Below are 20986 nucleotides of genomic sequence, written 5' to 3'. Positions count from 1 at the left end.
GAGTTTTTTGCATCCTGGGATTTTCCTCTTTTCTGCAAAAGTTTCTTCCTTTTGTTGTAAAGTTTGTTTATGGCAGGGGACCACCAGATTGGCTTCCTTTTTTTGGATGAGAGCATTTTGGTTCTATTTGGGATGGCACGATTCATGCATGAGTGGATGTGCTCGTACAGTGCCTTAGTGTAGGATTCAGCAGTTGAACTTTCAGTTCCCGTCTGCATGGGTGTTATGAAGTTTGTCACTTCTGACTTGAGTAGCATGAAGTTGGCTTTAGAGAAGTTTTTTTATGGTGGTTTCTTTACTGGGGGTGGGATATGGATGTTAATGGTGATTAGCTTATGGCCAGACCAGACAAGCGAGGGTTGACCATAGGTATGGAGCATTGATTTCCCATGTTGGTAATGACCAGGTCTAGGATATTGGAGCCCCTGGTGGGACTATGGATTAGTTGATCCAGGGCATTGGAATTTATGAATTCCAAGAACCGTTGCCAAAGGTGTTGGGACATGAGTAGTTTTCCCAGTTAATGGCAGGGTAGTTAAAATCACCCAGTATTAGGGTGTTTGGTTCTATCTTAATATTTTCCAGTATGTTTAGAAAGGTGTAGTGAGAATCTTGGGGTATGGTGCGGGATCTGTAGCAAGCTACAATTTGGATTGCAGTCTTACCTAGTGTTAGTTGCACTTGGAGAATTTCAGACACATTGTGTTGGCCAACTAGCCTGGTGGTGTGAATATCCTTGGTGAATATTGACACTCCTCCACCTTTAGTGTTTCGGTCCTGGTTTGGTGGCCGAAAAGTGTGGTAAGAGTTGTAGCCTGGTATTGCAGGGGTGCTCTCTGGAGCCTTGAACCAGGTCTCAGTTACTGCACAGATATCGATATTCTCCATTTTTAAGAGTGCCTCGAGAGAGTGCATTTTGAGGTTTAGACTTCTAGCATTGAGTAGCATTACCTTCAGATTTTGCATGCTTGTACCTGTTACGGTGGTGGTTTTGTCCTTTGAAGTTTGCCTAAAAAAGGCACTATAGGGGTGGCAAGAGCCTTAGCCAGTAACCTGAATCCCAGGGGCGACAGGTGCAGACCTTCTCTGGCAAAGCATTGTGGTCTGTCAATCATGTCATCCCAGGCAGACAGATACTGGATCCCCTTTGATTGACACCATAAGCTTAGCCAATTGTTGAAGTCAATCATTTTATCCTTATATTGTGGTATCATTCTGGGCGAAGGCAGGATGCTACTCAGGGCTAGGGTCATACCTGCCTGGGCCACATGATCCGAGAGCTCTTCCATGTCTCTTCTCATGTAGTCCAGGGAGGTACGTCTCAAGTCATTCACTCCAACATGGACAATGACAGAGTCATATTTGTACTTGTTGTGGAGTGACTTGAGTGCATGCGTTATGTGGCGGATCCTGGCACCCGACAGGCAGCTGACTGTAATTTTCTCCTTATTCAACCTGGTGAGAGGGACATCAGTGTGCGGACTATAGAGTCACCTATGACTAAAGTGTTAGGTACATTGTCTTGCCTTAGGGGCTGTTGCTGGGTGGCACACTGGTGTTGTGAACTATGTGACACATTGGTTGTGATTGGTGTTTGTTTGCGTTTCAGCTTCAGAGGTCTTTGTTGCTTGGGCAGGTTACAGTTAAGGGCCTCTGCATATGTGGATTTAGTGTTGCTATATGTGGGTGTTGGTTGTGCGGGTTTAGAAGGGCTATGTGTTGCTTGAGATGTAGTGTGGGTGTTAACCTTCTCCTCTTGACTGTTTAGCACAATCTTGGGTGGAGAGAGCTTTGCTTCCATTTTGGCTATGTAAGTGCATCTCTCACAGGTTGTAGTGTTGGGTGGTAGGAGGAGAGGGTTGTCTGTGTACATGAGGCAATTGCTGCATTGCCCCAGTATGCCCTGATTCACCAGGTGGACAGGAGAAATCACCGGAAGCTGACCCTTGGACATGCTTGGTTTGGGGCTTTTTTTTTCTCTTTGTAAAGTATAGGAGCTGTTTCCTTAGCAAGGTACTTTGTAATTATAGGTTGTTTAGTGCCTACTATTAATTTCTCTTTGTTAACAAGGAGAGTTCAGTGTTTGTATGAGTTTAAGGCTTCCTAGTGCTTTCCAGCAGGTATTAGAGAAAGTGCTAGTCACAGGGATGCTTAAAGATAAGATTGAAAAGAATGCACTCTGCAGTGTGCACTAGAGAAGTTAGATGTGAAAGTAGGAAACTTGAGTTTTACCTGTTTAAAAAGTTAAGGTTTAGTGGAGAGTTACTATTTTTAAAACAGCAAGATGGATTGAAAGGGGTGGTCACTTTTGTATTTTGGTACTATGAAATACTGTAGGATGGTCAATAAATTTAAATAATTGAAGGGGTGGGATTTCAAAAATGATGATTTTGTGATTACTCACATAAGCCAGTGAAAGTAGAGAGAAATGAGATATATGGTCAGATTAACATAAGAGGCAGGCAACTAGAAAGACAGTGGTATTTAACAAGACAACTTAAATGGGTGGGAGAGCGGGAAAAAATTCTGCCTGAATGAGTCCTTAATTAATCAGTTCTTATTTCTGCCTGACTCAGAACAGAGAGAGCTGTGGTCTCTTTTGAAGTTTTAATATGCTGTTAGAACAGAATGCAAGCAAAATGCAAAGTAAAGAAAACAAACTACAGTATTCAAAATATAGAAAGGCAATACAGTAATACAAAAAATAACAGCAAACTAACCTTTCCTTCACAGCAAAGTGTAGCAGAGTCTGGATGAGCCTTTCTGGCTCCTACAGACATCCTACAGAAGGGCTTCACTGAGACAGATGCCTGGTGTCAGAGCCATGGCCTCAAGCTCAATGCCAAAAAGTGCAGTGTCATCCCCTTTGGTAAAAACTCTGTACCCATGAACTACCACATAGGCAGCAATCTACTTAACACCAAATGTGTGATAAGAGACCTTGGGACCCAGGTGGACAGTAGTCTCTCCTTTGATAGTCACATCGCCACAGTAGTCAGGAAGTCCTTCTACATGGCACAACTCATCATAAAAGGGTTCTCATCCAGGAAAAAAGAGGTCATTGTTCCCCTCTACTCGTCACTCATTAGATCCATTATAGAGTACAACGCCCCTTTTGGAATGTACCTCACAAGACATCTGCAGCAGCTGGAAAGGCCACAGAAGTACCTCACAAAGAGGATTACTGGCCTCAAACAAATGCCCTACACTGACCGCCTCAAAAAACTCCAGCTTTACTCCGTAGCATATCACCTACTCCGAGGTGATCTCTGCCTAACATATAAAGCTATGTCAAACCCAGAGCTGCTGGACATGCTACACTTAAAGAAATCCCAATCCCTCCAAGCTACATGCTCTAGGGGACCTAAACCTTGTCACCACAATAAGCAGGATATGCTGGAGGGATAGGTTCCTGTCCCAGAGACTTCCTATACTCTGGAACAAGCTATCCATCCATGTCAAGCAAAGTTCTTCATTAGCACTCTTCAAGAAAAATCTTGATGAGTGGATGGGAAATAGGAAATACACCCCGGGGATCACTTCTGTGTCTCTGCTCGACAGTGGCACAGGAAAATAACTTTCTTGGGTGGTGTAAGCTATGGAACCTTGCTGGCTAGGCTTACATAGGCCCTTGGGCCGATAGCCTAGTACCTATCTATGAACTTATAAATGGATAGACTAAATCATATAAGATGCTTTATAGCCATACCTGTTAGTGTGGAGCATCCATATTACAATGTATTTGTATAACAGCAAAAGACAGTAAAAGCCTATCCAATTTGTCCTTTAAGTACATTCAACAGTTTACCTTCTCTCCATTCCTTTATTCTCCTTCATCTCATATGTTCTTGTCCTGTACCTCTTAAATATCTCTGTGGATTCACTTTATCACCCAGTCCTGGGCTCCATACCCTTGGAATGTTCTGGCTCCTATAAACTGCTGACTGTGCCTCGTCTTTCCACTATGTCCTTCCTGCTTGGGATGACCCATCACATCTCCACCACCACAGTAAAGACTCTTCTGGTTTCTAGTGAGATGTTTTAGCTCCTCTTGTCTCTGATCATATCCTTTCCCCTCCATCACACAGTCCCAAGTCTGATGATGTCTTGGTCAAAGTATGCTTGCTAAGATGAAAGTGCCTACTGTTACTAAAGATTTTAGTTTATTAGAAGCGGTCTTTTATATTTATTTTATGGTTGCAGTTGCTTTTACACTTCTGTGGCCTTTGCAAGTAATTTCTTTTATACTTCCTACTTATAATTCTGCCAGCCTGCTTTACTGAATATTCGATACCTGTAATCTGTTTTAATTTGCTTATACAAAGAAGCATGAAGCAATTACAGTGAAACTGTAGTAATAAATGCAGCAGTGATGCAACGGTTTGCTTTGTCGCCTCACAGTAAGAGATTCTTCAGTTCAGTTCTTGGCTGGGGTGCCTTCTGTGCGGAGTCTGCATGCAATCCCAGTATTTGTGTGAGTTTCCTCTGGGTGCTCTGGTTTCCTTCCATGTTACAAAGACATGTGTCTAGAGCTTTTCTCCCTGGGCCTCCACTGAAAACTGGCTCATTCAAAGTCAGACTTTCCCGGTAAATAAATAAAAAAAATAAATAAATCACTCTTAAAAATCTTGGGTTCAATTCCCAGATATTCTCTCATCTCATGAAAACAGATCTTCATTTTTTGATAACCATAAATTAAACCCCCTGCTCATAATTCTGTCCTTTTTGGCACAGCAGTGCAGCAGTTAGATGAAATAATCATAGTCCAATACCAGTGCTGGCCTTAGGAAAACTGGCACCCTAGGCGGAAAAGCTACATGACCCCCTCCCCCAAAAACACACTGCCAAAGCCATCACAACCTACTCACACTCCAGATTACTTTCTTTTCACACTTTTTCTCACAGTATGTCTTACTCTCCAGTTATTTCCTGCAGTTATTCTTTCATCCAAATGTTCAAATTTAAACAAGACTACACTGATAACTGTGGAGGAAACAACTGCATTAAGCCTGGTGCAGCCCCAAGAAGCTATGTGGTTGCAGATTATCTAATGTGTATTTTAAAGTTTTTAAACAATCTTTTTCATCCAGCGATTCCCTGAACAAAACTACGAATAAAGAAAGAAATTTAGTCTTATCCTTCAACTTTTTTTCCTGCATCCTTTCGGCACATCATAACTGACCAAGACTACACTGTAATAACTAAATTAAGCTGGGAGTCTGGGGGCTACTAGGCACCCAGAAGCCACAAGATTACAGATTTTCAGAAGTGCATTTTTTTATTGTTTTTTTTCACATCATTTGCTATAATGATGGCCTGAACAAAAATCATGTGTACGGAAAAGAAATTCAATCCTACTTTTTATTTCAAGGAAGAAATTAGTTGTATCCAATGTTTAATGATCAAAGCTAATGAAACACCGGTTCACAATAAACTGAGAAGGCAAATGCTTGTGAGGATACATACAACATATCTGGGAATAATGCCAGCTCCCTAACCCTTTCTCAAAATAGGTAGAGACTTTGTGTATCCCACCTCCAGTGTTAAATTAGTATTAAAATTAAAACACAAATTTATTTTATTTATTTTACATTTGTTGACCGGGATAGTCCGACTGGATGCATGTCCATTTTCTGTGGAGGCCCAGGGAGAAAAGCTCCAAGGGTAAGCAGATACAGCATTACATAATACCAGCATTACATATTACAAACAGACTATTTACAGTGATTACATAAATAAGCAAGTTAAACAAGTTCCACAGGTTAGAGTTAATCCCGAGCGTAAACAAAGAAGTTATGTTCTTACCATAACGTTCCATGTTGAGTGTTCATCTCACCTTTGTTCTTACACATGGGTGTTGGAGCCGATCCTCGGCTCCGAGTCGGCCGCTTAGCAAAGCTCTGCATCCAGAAGAAGCTCGTGACCAACCTATCACCCACAATTCCCTCTGCCTTTACCTCAGATCTAGTTTGCAAAACAACACCAGATCCAGCACAATAAGGTAACATCCATATATACATATACACAAGGAGCGTAGCTCAAACTAGTAGCACAAGAAAGAGAGAGAGAGACCAGTAGCAGGAGATAAACAGACCAGACTTCTAAACTGGACTTTCTTCCTGACCTGAGGGTGGGAATGTAAGAACAAAGGCGAGATGAACACTCCACATGGAACGTTATGGTAAGAACATAACTTCTTTATGTGAGAGTGTTCAATCTCGCCGTTTGTTCTTACACATGGGTAGCGTCCCTAGCTCCGTGACCGTGAGAGACTCACGGAAGAACGTTCCTGAGCACAGTGGAACCAAAGGTTGCTCTGTCCTTGGAAATTCTATCCACTTTATAATGAGTGATGAACGTATGTGGTTTAGACCAAGTGGCGGCCGCACAAATAGTGTCCAAAGGTAGGCGGGCCGCATGAGCCAAAGATGTGGAAACTGATCTAGTAGAATGTCCTTTTGGTTTGGTGGGCAAACTTTCATTAGCAGCAGCATAAACAAAGGTAATACAATCAGATAGCCATTTGGAAAGAGTACGCTTCGTCACTGCCATGCCCTTTTTGTTGTCTGCAAAGGCTATAAAGAGCTGGTCTGCTTTTCTATGATCTTTCGTTCTATCTAGATAGAATTTGAGTTGTCTATGAACATCCAACTTGTGCAACATATATTCCAGCTTATTGGAATGATTTTTGAAGAATGTGGGAAGTTCGATGGATTGATTAATGTTGTTGGCTGAGCAAACCTTAGGGAGGAAAGAGGAGTTGGTGCGTAAAGATACCCTGTCCGGGTGAAAAATTAAATATGGCTGTTTAATGGAAAGAGCTTGAAGTTCCGACACTCATCTGGCTGAAGTGATAGCTACTAGAAAGAGAGTTTTCCAGGACAAGAATTTTAAGGAACAGGAAGAGGCTGGTTCAAAAGGTGGTAACATTAGCTGAGATAAGAGGAGGTTTAGATTCCACGGAGCTGTAGGAAACCTGACTGGTGGTCTAAGATGAAAGGATCCTTTCAAAAAGGCTTTACAAAGCCTATGAGCCATAATAGGAGCTCCATTCTCTCCTACATGAAAGTTAGAAATAGCAGCCAACTGAACCCTCAAGGTGGCAGTAGAAGCTCCTTGGTGAAACAGCATGGATAGGAACTCTAAAACTTTGTTTAGTGGGGCTATTAAGGGATCTAAATGTTGTGCAGTAGCCCAGTGAACAAAACGTTTCCACTTACTAGTGTAAATTTTTGTAGTGGAAGCCTTATGGGAGGCTACTAGAATGTCTTGAACCGCCGGAGAGAGAAGATCAGACCTGGCTAAGAAGGGAAGCGGAGCAGCCAAGCTGCTAACCTGAGGGACAGGAGCGATGGGTGGGGAGCTCCTGACGAATGAGTCAGTAGGACCGGCACCGGGTCCAGGATCCAGGGCTCCCATGTATTTGGTATGCTTGAAGAAAGGGAAACCAAATTTGACGAGGCCAGAATGGGGCAATGAGAATTACAGTCCTTTCTAGATCCTTGGCTTTCTGGAGAAATCTCGGTATCAGAGGTATAGGGGGAAAAGCGTACAGGAGACCTGGGGGCCAATTGTGAATCAGAGCGTCCCTGGGGACATCCCCTGGAGGGGGTAACAGGGCAAAGTAGCTTCTGCATTTGGCGTTCATTGGAGATGCAAACAGATCGCAGCAAGACTGGCCCCACTTGCAGAAAATCATTTCCGCTATTGTCTGATTGAGGGACCACTCGTGAGGTAACAGGATGGCTCTGCTCAACCTGTCCACTATAACGTTGGATAACCCCGGGATGTGCATTGCTATCAGAAAGCGACCCGTGGACTCTGCCGATTGCCAAATTCTCATGGCCTCTCTGCATAACTGGAAAGACTTGGTTCCCCCTTGTTTGTTTATGTACCAAACTACGGACATGTTGTCCGTTTGAACTGCAATGGTCCCTAGAGGTAGAAGGGAGGAAAAGTGTTGCAATGCTAGAAACACTGCCCTCATCTCCAGGACATTGATGTGCAGGTTGTACTCTAGATTGGTCCATTCGCCTTGGACTGTCTGTCCCTGAAAGATGCCCCCCCACCCTATCAGGGACGCGTCCGTGGTCACTGTGGCTGTTGGTGTGGGTAACACAAACGGTCGGCCGCCGATGAGATTGCAATTCTGTAACCACCAAGACAGGTGTGCTTTGCAGGTGTTTGTAATGTGAATTTCGTGTGTCAGTGGTAACTGTTGGAACGACCATTGTGCGAACAGCAGCCATTGGAGAACTCTCATGTGTAGTCTTCCGAAGGGAATTGCAATGAGGGAAGCTGACATGAGTCCCAAGACTTTCAGAACTAGTTTGGCTGGGGATTTCTTGGACAACAGAAGTAGAGATATGTGTTTTTGTAGGGAAGTTATTCTTGCGGGGGGGAGTCTTAGAAGCAAGGAACGGGTGTCCAGATCTGCCCCTATAAATGAAATATGCTGTGATGGCTGTAAGGCAGATTTTTCGAAATTTATCGAAATCCCTAACTGAACACAAAGGTTGAGTGTGTAGTCCCTGGCCTGTATCAGTCGACGCTCGGTGGTGGCGGTAAGGAGCCAGTCATCCAGATACGGAAACACCCGGAATCCTAGGCATCTCAAGTGGGACGCTACCACTGCCATGCATTTGGTGAAAACCCTGGGGGCTGAGGTTAGACCAAAGGGCAGGGCCCGAAACTGAAAGTGGCTGGCTCCCAGCCGGAAGCGCAGGTGATCTCTGGACGCTCTGGCCATTTTGATGTGGTAGTATGTGTCCTTGAGATCTATTCAGCAAATCCAGTCGTCCTTCTGTAAGAAGGGAAGGATCGATTGAAGCGTGACCATCCGGAACTTTTCTTTCTTCACAAAGGTATTGAGATTTTAGACATTAGGTCTAAAATTGGCCTCCAGTCCCCTGTCTTTTTTGGAACTAAAAAGAACCTTGAGTAAGTTCCGAATCCTCTTTGGTCCGCCGGAACTGGTTGGATGACTCTTTTTTCTAGCAGCTTTGAAATTTCCATAGCTGCAGGTTCTCGCAGATGGGGCGGTACATCTGGGAATCTTTTCTGTGGTAACGGGGGAAGAAGAAATGGAATTTTGTAACCTCTGGTAATAATGCTTTTTACCCATCCGTCTGAGGTAAGATTTTGCCAGGCCTGAGGGTATAAAGCTAAGCGACCCCCGACTGCCTCCAGAGCAGAACAGTCGGGCCTCCATTCAGGAGTGCTGGAAAGGCTTCCCAAGAATAGTATCCCTGTCGCCTTGGTTCTGTGGACCCCCTCTGCCGCCAGGGCGACGTCTTCCACCTCTGCCCCCCCCTCTGCCTCTGGAGGGGGCATCACCCTGTGTGCTTGGGAAAGAACCCTGGGGTTTACGAAACCACATTTTCCCACCTCGTTGCCCTTTGGGGTATGGTCTGGATGGGGTGGAAAAACGGACTCCGACAGCAGACAGAGTCTTTCCCTCTTGCTCACACCAGGTAAGGGTCTCCTTTACTTTAGGGCCAAAGAGAGTGGCACCATCAAAGGGGGCGTTAGTAAAGGAAGACTTGAAGGCTTCCGCAAAGGAGCATAGGCGCATCCAGGATTGTCTACGAAGAGCAATCGCTGAAGCCGCAGCCCTACTCGATCCTTCGGCTGCATACGAGATGAGCCTCATGGACGAGTTTACAATAGATGTAAGGGTATTGAGCTGTGCTGTAACCTTATCCGAGACAGCAGCATCTGTAGTACCCTGGAGGGTATCTCCCAACTCTCTGACTAGATCCCTCTGTAAACGTGTGAAATGTGTCAAATAGTTCAGCGATTGCATGGAAAAAGTCACTGAACTGAAAATGCGCTTCCCATATCTGTCCATGGTCCTAGAATCTCTGTTAGGTGGATGGACAGACGAGGAAGATTCGGACATCTCCTTTTTCGTGGCAGCTGCCACCACCATAGCGTCCACTGGAACTCCCTTTGTGAGGTATGCCTTATCCTGAGGGGCCGTAATATATTTATTAGGCTTTCTGGGAACTGGCTCCACTGTGTCAGGTGTCTCCCACGCCCTTCGAGTGATTAAATCCATTAACTCGTCGAAGGGCGGAGTGACCCAGGAGGAAGAAGGGCGAGTACCGAATGCCTTCAGCAAGACTGACTCATCCTCAGAAGGGGGTAGGGCTTGCCAATTACCTCTCTGTTTTAGGATCTCCAGGATGTCAGAGAAGGAGACATCCTCCGAGGGTGATTTTGGGGACCCTTCTGACTCATCTAAGTCAGTGTCTGATGTTAAGGACTCCTGTGGAGAATCTAAGTGCCTCCTCTTGCACAATCTTTTCCTCGGGACATCATCGGGGGGGGCATCCGATGAAGCCTCCGAGGAAGAGGGGGCTCCCTCTGGGAGCAGCTGAGACACTGGTGCTCGATGTTTTTGAGTAGCCATAGGTGCAGAAGAGGACAACGGGCCTTTATGGGAGGGAGACGTTGCTTCTGCTGATGTAGTTGTCTGGGAAGACAAAACCTTCCTCATAAGGTCGAAGGCCCCCGGACCCCGAGCCAAGGAATCCTCCGGTTCCGAAGAACGCGGAGGTATCTCCGACGCGGAAGCCAAGGGCACCGACCCCGAGGATGGAGCCGAGGTGATCCGTGCCGAGGCGCCGAGAGGGAGAGTCGGCACAGAAACATCGGTTCGACTCTCGGTCCCGGAACCAAGGATAGATCGTCGGCTCCGCGAGTCCGGTAGTGGTTCTGACGGAGTCGAGGTCAACGGTGCCGACCAAGAAAGAGACGGTTCTGGCACCAAGGGCTCCACTATCAGCAGATCAGCGTCTCCCAGCTACGAGGGCTGAGTAGGTCTTGGAGGAGGATCAGATGGAGACAAGGGAAGGCCTTCGAGTGTCGACACCAACTGGGAGGAGACAGCAATGAGTTTGGACAGGGCCGTGTTCTCCATCAGCTTCTGCACCACATGATCTACATCGGTGTCGGAGAGAGGTCTGGAAGACCACGTCGAAGGAATCGAGGACGGTGCCGACCTCAAAATAGCTGGAGGTGGAAGCTCTGTCACCGGTTCCAAGACCCGATGTTCGGTAACAGACAGTAGTTCGATACTCGGTCCCGAAGTCTGTGGAACCGGTGAACGAACTTTAACAGAAGTACTTGGAGCCGATGACCTGGGCTCCGAAGTCCTAGACTCCTTTGAGGATTTAGAAGTCTGGTCTGACTTGTCTAAAGCCTCTTGGAAGGCAGGCTTTAAAAGACCTCTGTCCATAAGCTTCCTGAGCCTATCTGTCATGACCCTTCCACTAAAGGAATGACATATGGTGCAGTCCTCCTGAAGATGGAGAGGGCCAAGACAGTAGACACAGGAGCTATGGTTGTCGGTGACAGACATCTTCTGTCCACACTGACATCTTTTAAAGCCTGACTTAACCTTTTCTGACATAACAGAGTCGAAAAATTGTCACAATATACAGTGCAAAAAGAACAATCACTACACTTAATCTTAGCCAAAGGCCGAGAAGCGATGATATTAAAGTGATTAGTAGTAATATTAGGTAATATCAGTAAATTTAGCAGTCGAATCCGTGTTTTAGCAAGTGGGGTAGGCCCTAGGTATCCTAACTAAATATAAATGCTTTAAAACACTAACATTTTAGTCGATGGGAACCAGAGACCATACACACACACACACACTAACAAGTCTAACAATTCTAAGAATTTTTAGAAGAAAATTCTATCAGAAAAAAAGCTTTATCTTATCTGAAGTTGGCTCAGAGCTCTTCAAATGATGTGATCAGTTGCAGCGGCAAACTAGATCTGAGGTAAAGGCAGAGAGAATTGTGGGAGATAGGTTGGTCTCGAGCTTCTTCTGGATGCAGAGCTTTGCTAAGCGGCCGACTCTGACCCGAGGATCGGCTCCGACACCCATGTGTAAGAACAAACGGTGAGATTGAACACACTCACATCAGGATTAAATTAAATTACACAGTAAACTGGTTAACAGACTTTTTTACACATTCTAGAGAGAGTTAGCCAGGCTTGATACATTGACATAGCCAGTTAAGTGCCAAATGTTGTTTGAGTCTAGTTTTAAACTGACCTAAGGTAGAAAGTAAGGTAATATCAGCTGGAAGAGAGTTCCAGGGTCTACTTACAGAGTTTGCAGAGAGAGTCACCGGCTGTGTTATTAATTTTGCTAGTCTGAATTAGCAGTTTGTTAGAGGATCGAAGCGGTCTACGATTGTTATAGGGGGTGATAATATTTTTAAGTTCAGGAGTATTGGCCAGATTATAGAGGATTTTATACGCCATAATCATTTGGTTATACTGGATTAGGCTGGGTAGTTCAAGCCACCCAAGTTGATTTAGATTGATGCAATGATCTGTCCTAAAAGGCAGCCCAGTGGCAAACCTGGCAATGTGGTTGTAGCAAATTGAGAGTTTGTTAAGGACAGTCTTGTTTAAATTCGAGAGTAGAGGGGAGGCATACAGAAGGGTTGAAAGAAGGTGAGAGCAAGCTATGGCAATTTTAGCTGGAGGGGTTAGGAAGGCTTTTATTCTGTAAAATGACCCTAGTTTTTTACTGATGGTTTTGACAGTTTGGTTAACATGTAGGTTGAATTTTAGATTATTATCTATGATGACACCTAATAGTTTTGTAGAGGGGTCACGGGAGATTATTGTGCCATCATTTTGTATTTATGGTAAAGGTGAAAGTTGTAGACCTATGTGTTGGTGAAAATAACAGCATTTTAGTTTTTTTGGGGATTTAGGATCAGACAATGTTCAGAAAGCCAGTTTTCTATTGTATTAAAGGTGGTCTGGGTAGCTGACCATAATTCTATTGGAGATGTGGCCGAGCAAATCAGAGTAGAGTCATCAGCATATTGGATACAGCTGACTTTTGGGATGACAGTATAAAGGTCGTTAATGAAGATGGAGAACAGCAAGGGCCCTAGTATAGAACTTTGTGGTACTCCAAGGGTGTTAAGTAGAAGATTAGAGAGTTTGTTCTGCCAGAGGACAGCCTGCTGTCGACCATTCAGGGAGGATTGAAACCATTGAAGGGCTCTAGTATCTAGACAGAATGTTTGCAGTGTGTGGATTAAAAGTTGGTGATCAACCATATTGAATGCCTTGGAAAGATCCAAGAAGAAGGCTGAGGATATATAATTATCGTTGTGATTATGGTTTATGGTGTTGGTAAAGGCTAGGAGGGCTGAAGTAGTGCTGTGATGAGGACGGAAGCCATGCTGAGTGTCTGCCATAAGGTGATTCTGGATTAGGGGGTGCATGAGTTGTCTATGAATACATTTTTCCATAATCTTTGCAAGTGGAGAGAGTATAGCTACTGGCCTATAACTGGAGAATTCAGTAGAGCTGCCTCCTTTGTGAAGTGGGATTACATAGGATATTTTCCAGATGGTGGGAATTTTAGCTTCTTCTATGGTTCGATTGATTAGTATTGAGACAGGGTAAGCAATAGCATCAGCTGATTTTTATAGGTACTCGGCAGAAAGTGTAGTGGGTTTTAATTTTTTGATCAAGGTACGGATAAGTGAAGTGGCGAATGGTTGGAAGCTGAACGCAAGTAGGTTTCTAGGGGTGGTACTTTCAGGACTAGGGGAGCTAGGAGGTAGTTAGCTAGCTAGGGCTTGAATTGTCTCAGTAAAGAATTGGTTAAAACTTTCCGAAACATCTTCAGGAGTTTTATCAATAGTAGCAGCAAGGATTGGGGTTGAACTTTATCCAGGCTGTAGTAGATTATTTAAACCTGCCCAAAACTTCTAAGGGTTATTTTGATTTACTGTCTGTAAATTAAAGTAGTATTGTTTTTTGTCTTGTAAAATGGATTTTTTAGTTTCATTCCTGGATTGCCTGTATTTAATGTGATCTTGGGGGTCTTTAGAAGAATGCCATAAAGCCCATGCTTTGTTTCTAAAAGTAATTTTGAGTTTAGACTCTTTAGAAAGCCACGGCACAGTTTTTGCCTTTGTTCTCTTTAAACGAACAGATGCATGCAAATCAAGGATCTCAAGGAATTTGTTGTTAAAGTATGCTACTGCTTCCTCTAAGGGGAGGTGTTTTAGAATAGACCAATTACATGAGTTTAGTTCTTGTTGGAATTTGGCAGGGTCAAAGTTTTTATTGTTTCTAACCTTTCTGAGTAAAGGTTGTTGGGAATTAATGGCTTTGTGCTTAATTACATATGTGAGAAGGTGATCACTTAGGCCACCAGGGAGGGTACCAGAGGTGTACAGTTGGGATGACTATTTATGAGTACCCAGTCAAGTATGCTTTCTTTTTGGTTGGGTTTACCTATCCTGGTAGGGGTGGATATGATTTGTGTAAAGGCATGCAGGTTAATATGGGTGGTTGGGGATTCTGAGGAACAGGTGCCCCAGTCTCCAAGTAGTAGGGTTTCTTGGGGGTAGTGACATGATAGCCAGTGCAGGATATCTTCAAGTGTAGATATATCGTTACCTGGGGGAATGTACATACAGATGATATTAATGCATTGATTTTTATTAAGTTGCAATTTGGTGGCAAGAATCTCTGAGTTATTAATCTGAGGTGGTTGTATTACATCTATGGTGACATTCAACTCAGATTTCTAGAGTACAGCTACCCCACCCCCCTTCCTGGAAGCACAATCCAGCCTGTGTATGTTGTGCCCAGGTGGTAACACTTCATTGTTTGTAGTGTTAGGTTTTAACCAGGTTTCAGATAAACAGAGAATCTCAGGGGAGTGGACATCCAGAAGTGCATGCAATTCATGTACCTTGTTATTAAGGCTTCTAATATTGAGATGACAGACTAGGAGAGTGTTAGTTGGCCTATTAATTGTAGGTTTGTAGCTTAGATTGCAAGTAGAGGGGGTATGTGTATCTGAAGTGGGTGGGCCAGGGATGGGGTGAATATCACCACTAAGTATTGGGTTAAGTCTATACCTGGTGATGAACTTCAGGAATTTGTTTATTAGTTTGTGGCAGTGTCTGGATCTAGAGCTAATGTGCCTGGGGTTGAGATGTTGATAGACTGAACAAGATGTTGGATAGGACCTGGTACTATCAATACCATTAAATATGGCTGAAGGTGGGAGGATTTACAGCTGGGGTGACAGCATGGCCTTTTGGGACCTGAAATCCCGTGAGAAACTGGTTTTCATACAAGGTAAGGAGTATGGTGCGAACAAGAGGGGTAGTAAAGAGGAGTATATCATTATTTGTGATTCAGCTAGTGAGTTAAGGAACTGTTTTACCTGGTGATGCAACACCAGAAGATAGAGTGGTGAGGTAAAGGTACTGGAAGGGGGATGGGAGAATGCCAGATGAAAGCTAATAGGTGCTATTAAATGTAGGTAGAAGAATGGGCGGTGGGAGGAATTATCCCAGATGAAAGCAGATAGGATCCAGAAAGTGGGGGAGTGGCTATAATACTTTAAATTTAGAGGTACTGGGGGCAGGAGAGAATTGAGGGCAGGGAGGGGAGCGAAGAGAGCCCGAGCATGGTGTAGCGGGGCTATTGCAGTTTACAAGGTTTCCTAAGGTGCCCTAAAGCTATAAGGTAAGTATTATTGCTCTTAATGTAAGAGTCAGTTTACTTAAGTTAAAGGGGAAGGAGGCAAACACTCAAGTAGAAAAAAAGAGCCCTATGGCTGACCAAAATGGTGACCTGCTTAATTACACAGCACTGTAAGTGAAAGCTTAACAAATGATTTTTATGTGCAACCTACTCTGCTTAAATGCTGAGAGAAACTGATTTTGTTATGGTGACCAATTGCAGTCCTGTAGACTCAGTTTTGTAGGTAAATGTAGAGTTCAACTAGGAAAAGAGAAAAGCAGAGATTCTAGGGTAAGCATGAAGGCAACAACAGGCAGTTATTTTATAATAATACATTCAGAAAGGTTTGAGGGTGGGGGGTAAAGTAGCACACTTCAGAATGAACTAAGATTTATAGCTAAGAAACCTAAGCAGGAGAGCAATGCAGTAAATAAACACTTGCCAGATTTTAAAGATATTCCAGAAAAACTAAATCAATTGTTCACAATTGTACAACTGGAAAATTCCCAGTAAAAGCATTTCAGGTATAGCTAGCCCAAGTTATTCAGGTCATAAAAGCACTTAAATGTGTGTGTGTACAATTTAAACATTAAAAACACATGCAGCAAGCAGGAGCTCTGATTATACACTTTTTCTATGTACAGGTACAGTTTAAACACAAATATTACCACAGAAATTCACTAAAGTCACTAGCTACTTATAGAGCCTCTGCAAAAAAATAGAGCAGTCTGTGCAGAATCAGAATTTAGCAGCAGGTCATTCAGTTACACAAAAAAACAGTAAAAGATCCATACAATGAATAAACTTACACTAAGTCACACCAGGTCAGCCAAGGGGGAAGAGAGAGGGAAATCCTAAGGACCTAGATTTGAAAATTATGCCTGTACTGAATTGTAGCAGTTTAACCTGTTTGAGGAAAGGGGGGGGGGAGAGAAGGCAGTAGGAGTGGTTACAGGGAATACCTTGATTGACTCAAAACACCACACCAGAAGTAAGTTGAATGTAAGGGCCTAAAATCTGCACTCAGCACTTTAATGTTATTTGCACTCAGAACTGTAATTTCACTTATGTTTAGCAGGAAAGACAGACCAACAGTATACAATTTTGGGAATTTTTACAAGGGTTACTTATTCAAATGTCAGGCTATTGCAGTTTACAAGGTTTCTTAAGGTGTCCTAAAGCTATAAGGTAAATATTATAGCTCTTAATGTAAGAGTCAGTTTACTTAAGTTACAGGGGAAGGAGGCAAACACTCAAGCAGAAGAAAGAGCCCTATGGCTGACCAAAATGGTGACCTGCTTAATTACACAGCACTGTAAGTGAAAGCTTAACAAATGCCTTTTGTGTGCAACCTACTCTGCTTAAATGCTGAGAGAAACTGATTTTGTTATGGTGACCAATTGCAGTCCTGTAGACTCTGTTTTGTAGGTAAATGTAGAGTTCAATCTGCATAAATGCTGAGAGAAACTGATTTTGTTATGGTGACCAATTGCAGTCCTGTAGACTCCGTTTTGTAGGCAAATGTAGAGTTCAATCTGCATAAATGCCGAGAGAAACTGATTTTGTTATGGTGACCAATTGCAGTCCTGTAGACTCTGTTTTGTAGGTAAATGCAGAATTCAAATTAAGTCACACCAGGTCAGCCAAGGGGGGAAGAGAGAGGGAAATCCTAAGCACCTAGATTTGAAAAAAGTTACCACAAATGACCACAGTCATATTTCAAGCTGCTGTTGTCATACTTATACAAGGCATGCCTTGTCACTCTCTACCCCCTTCAAAAGAAAGCCATCATCTGTATACCCTTCTAATATCAGACTGATAGAAAACTGAAAAAAACAAACAGAACAGAACATATTTACATTCAGACATATATAAACAGTATGCTTATTTACTCTCTTTCAAAAGACAGCCACCTGTATGTGCATCAGATTCTTGATTGTGAGGAAGATGAAATAAAAATCAATAAGGATTCTAATTGTTACTTCTAGAGACAGTCCAGTGTTCCCATGCAAGTTACAGTGACCCATGGAGGTTTGTGAGGAAAGTTAAAGGAATAATGACCACATTGTCACCAACCCAACACAAGATATAATGGCCTCTGAGGTTTATGAGAAATATTAATAAATAATGATAATGCCCCCCCCCCCAACCCACCCAGTTATAATGACCTTATTTGTACATCTATGAACAAGGATGGTTTTAGATTAGGTGGGATTCAGGATAGAAGTAATTACTAAGTCCATGTCAAAATCTACTTATAACAGCCAGTGTATTCTGTGATGCAGTTATCCCATTTTGAAGGACGAGTGTTAAACTGAGCAAGTGACAACAGGGTCAGTTACATTCATCCAAGCAACTCCAGCAAGCTGTTATAGCCATTTCTATGTACCAATTGAACATCTGATTGTGATCTGATTGAGGGGTTGGGAGGGTGGCCTAATGGTTAAGGTGTTTGCTTTACAAACACAAGGTGCAGGGTTTGAGTCTCACAAGGGATAATTGACTAGGCTTAAAATGGCTCGCAAGGGCAGTTAGCTTAGTAATAATCTATGAACCTATAAAAGAGGGTGATCCTGTAATGTACTTCATTTTGTTCCAAACAGCTGCCACACATTAAAATATTGCACATTGTTTCACATAATCACAATAGTCTTACAAAGTCAAAATAATAAGCTAACAGGCAACTTGTCATTTTCCTCCACAGAAAACAGGCACAGCAGTTAGGTATCCAGTTAAGTAGCCAATGCGCACTAGTCCTGCAAAGTCAGGAGACAGTGACTGTTTAAAATGAGCAAATTAGAAGAAGCTCAGTTACTTTAATCCAATCAACCCCAACCCCCACTAAGCAGTTATAGCCATAACATCTGATGGCTATGCAATATTATTTCATCTCCACAACATACCTCTTAACCTACACACAATGAAAATAAGAACACAGGTGTATCCAGCTAAAAAACTGGAACATCTAATTAGCATAAAACTTGAATATCAAATAGCACATGATGGTTTCTGCTTCCAGGAATGTAGGATACTACTTAAACACATTCAAAAAACAAAGTGACAAAAACAACAGAAAAAGATAAGCACATTATCAAACAGTGTAAAATCTGTATACTTTAGTGAAATGTATTGCAAAATTTTTCCATACAAAGTAATTAATTTTTGCTTCATAAAAAGGACATGCAAGATGTGTGCCCTCTTTCTTTAGTGCTGCCACTAGTATGTTGGTGTGTGGCCTAACTCTAAAAATATGGACATCTTGAGTGGGGTTAAATCAGGCCTAAAATTAGGAACGTTCCACTCTCTACACAAAAATCACAAAGTCATATATATATTGTCAAAATAACACTGGTTAATCACTGCCAGCATTATTGTTAAAAAACAGTACTAACACTTCTCATGGTGCCTTTCCTCTCATCAGCTATCCAAATTAAAATGAAAGCCTGAAAATATCAAAAAAAGTATCTGGTTGAACACTGACAGCATTTTCCCACAAACAGTAATAACACTGATTGTGCCACTCCTCAAGCTCTGAAACATGTCCCCAATTTTGTCACATCTTCCCACCTCAGTTATTTAAAATAAAATTAAAAAAATATATCTTCAGACATCTTTGCACCTACATTTGAAAGTTGTGAGGTCTGTCCTCCCACTCCTTCACGTTTGAACTTGTGTCATGAGCGTCAAGTTAAGGACTGGAGCACAGCCACGGGCGCATTTTCTTTTAGTAAGGACACAATTTTTTAGATCAAATAAATATTGTTATAAAAAATAATAAATAAATAAATTGGGAAAGTGTGCCCCTACAAGCACAGCGCCCTATGTGAGTGCCTAGTTCACCTATGTGTAAGGCTGTCCATGCCAAGGCTTCAGTTAGCTCACACTCTGTCACTACTACAATGCATGGAATTTGCCAGTATGCTTTTGAAAGATTCAGATCTCCCACCATGATTATAACTACGCTTCCTTCTTACCCACTCCTTTACTTTCTCACCCAGTCTCTCATCCACATCCTCTGACATTTCTAAGGGCCAACACACTGTATGAAATCATCTCCACTTCCTCTGCCTTAACTGTAAAAACACAACCTATGTCATGACCCTGCTTCCTTTCAGTCCCCTCTTCATGAGATGTATTCTGTCTCTTCTATGATGTCACATTTGATGCCCCGCTTTACGTAAACTGCTGCTCCACCTCCATATCTCCACTCTGTCACTATTGAAAAAACTATCCATATGCACCTCCAAGCCCCACACTCCGCTTGTCAATGATCTACCTTTATGTGATACCAGCATTGTTTACTCCTCCCTCAGTCTGCAAAACTGGATCAACAGAGCCTGGAAACTAGAGCCCTATTAGTCTGACTAATGTTATTTGCAAAGCTATGGAAAGAATTATCATAGAAATTATCAACAAGAATATGGAAGACCTCCTCACACTGGTTCACTCCCAGCTTGGCTTTGTCAAAGGAAGGTCATGCTTAATGAACCTGGTGGACTTCTTTGAAAGGTCACTAAAGCAATGGATAAAGGGAACATGGTGGACAGTGCCTTTGAAGATTTGGCTACATCATTTGATACAACATCCCACTCAGGCATTGTCATCAAACTTATGGAACTAAGTATAAACCCCTTTATAAAACACTGGACAGCTAGCTGGCTCACGGATAGGACCCAAGAGGTTAGGATTAATGAGGTAACCTCAACAATGCTCAGCCCACTCCTCATTGGCATATACATCTCAGAGGTCAAAGGCCACTGGCTTGACCAACTTCACAGATGACTGCAAACTGGGAGAAGCTATTAAATCCACCCAAGATGAGAACACCCTTCAGGAAGGTCTAACAAAAACAACTGGTGCTAAGTCATGGCCTAAAACTCAATGTCAAAAAATGCAACATAGCACCTTTGGGAAGTTAACCACCATGGGTAACTAGGTCATTAATAAAACACCCATAAAAGTTTATTCACTAGGCAGTGATCTGGGAACTCATGTAGATAGTAACCTAGCCTTTGACCAAGATGTCTTTAAGGTAATATGAAAATCCTTCTATGCTGCTCAACTTATAAGTGAGGGCATGGCATGTAGGTCCACAGAGGTCATTGTATCATTGTATTTAGCCCTCATCAGATCCATCACAGAGTATAATGTCCCCTTTGGTATGTGCCTGACCAGACACATGCAAATGGAATGTCTACAATGATTCCTTACAAAAAGAATACACGGAGTAAACACAATATGCTACACTGATCACCACAAAACCCTGTCCCATTACTCAGTATCATACAGACTTCTGAGAGATGAACTTTACTTTGTGTACAAAGCATCCTTTGACCCTGCTTTGATGAATCTTTTGCACATCCGCAAAATAAACAGGATCAGAACTACTAGATCGAAATACCTAAATTGTGCTTGTGACATAAATAGGACATGTTGAAGAGATAGATAT

General features: G+C 42.8%; 1 protein-coding gene across 6 annotated transcripts in view; it reads right to left on the bottom strand.

The window, feature by feature from the left end:
* The window catches only part of KDM4C (lysine demethylase 4C), a 3520425-nt gene that overhangs the window by 1176165 nt on the left and 2323274 nt on the right, over positions 1–20986 (bottom strand). The window lies entirely within an intron of this gene.

This window comes from Protopterus annectens, chromosome 2.part0 (genome assembly GCF_019279795.1).
Source record: "Protopterus annectens isolate FY-2018-M chromosome 2.part0, PAN1.0, whole genome shotgun sequence".
Taxonomy (NCBI): domain Eukaryota; kingdom Metazoa; phylum Chordata; order Ceratodontiformes; family Protopteridae; genus Protopterus; species Protopterus annectens.
Note: the sequence above shows the minus strand (reverse complement) of the source record. Positions and strands in the feature narration are given on the sequence as shown.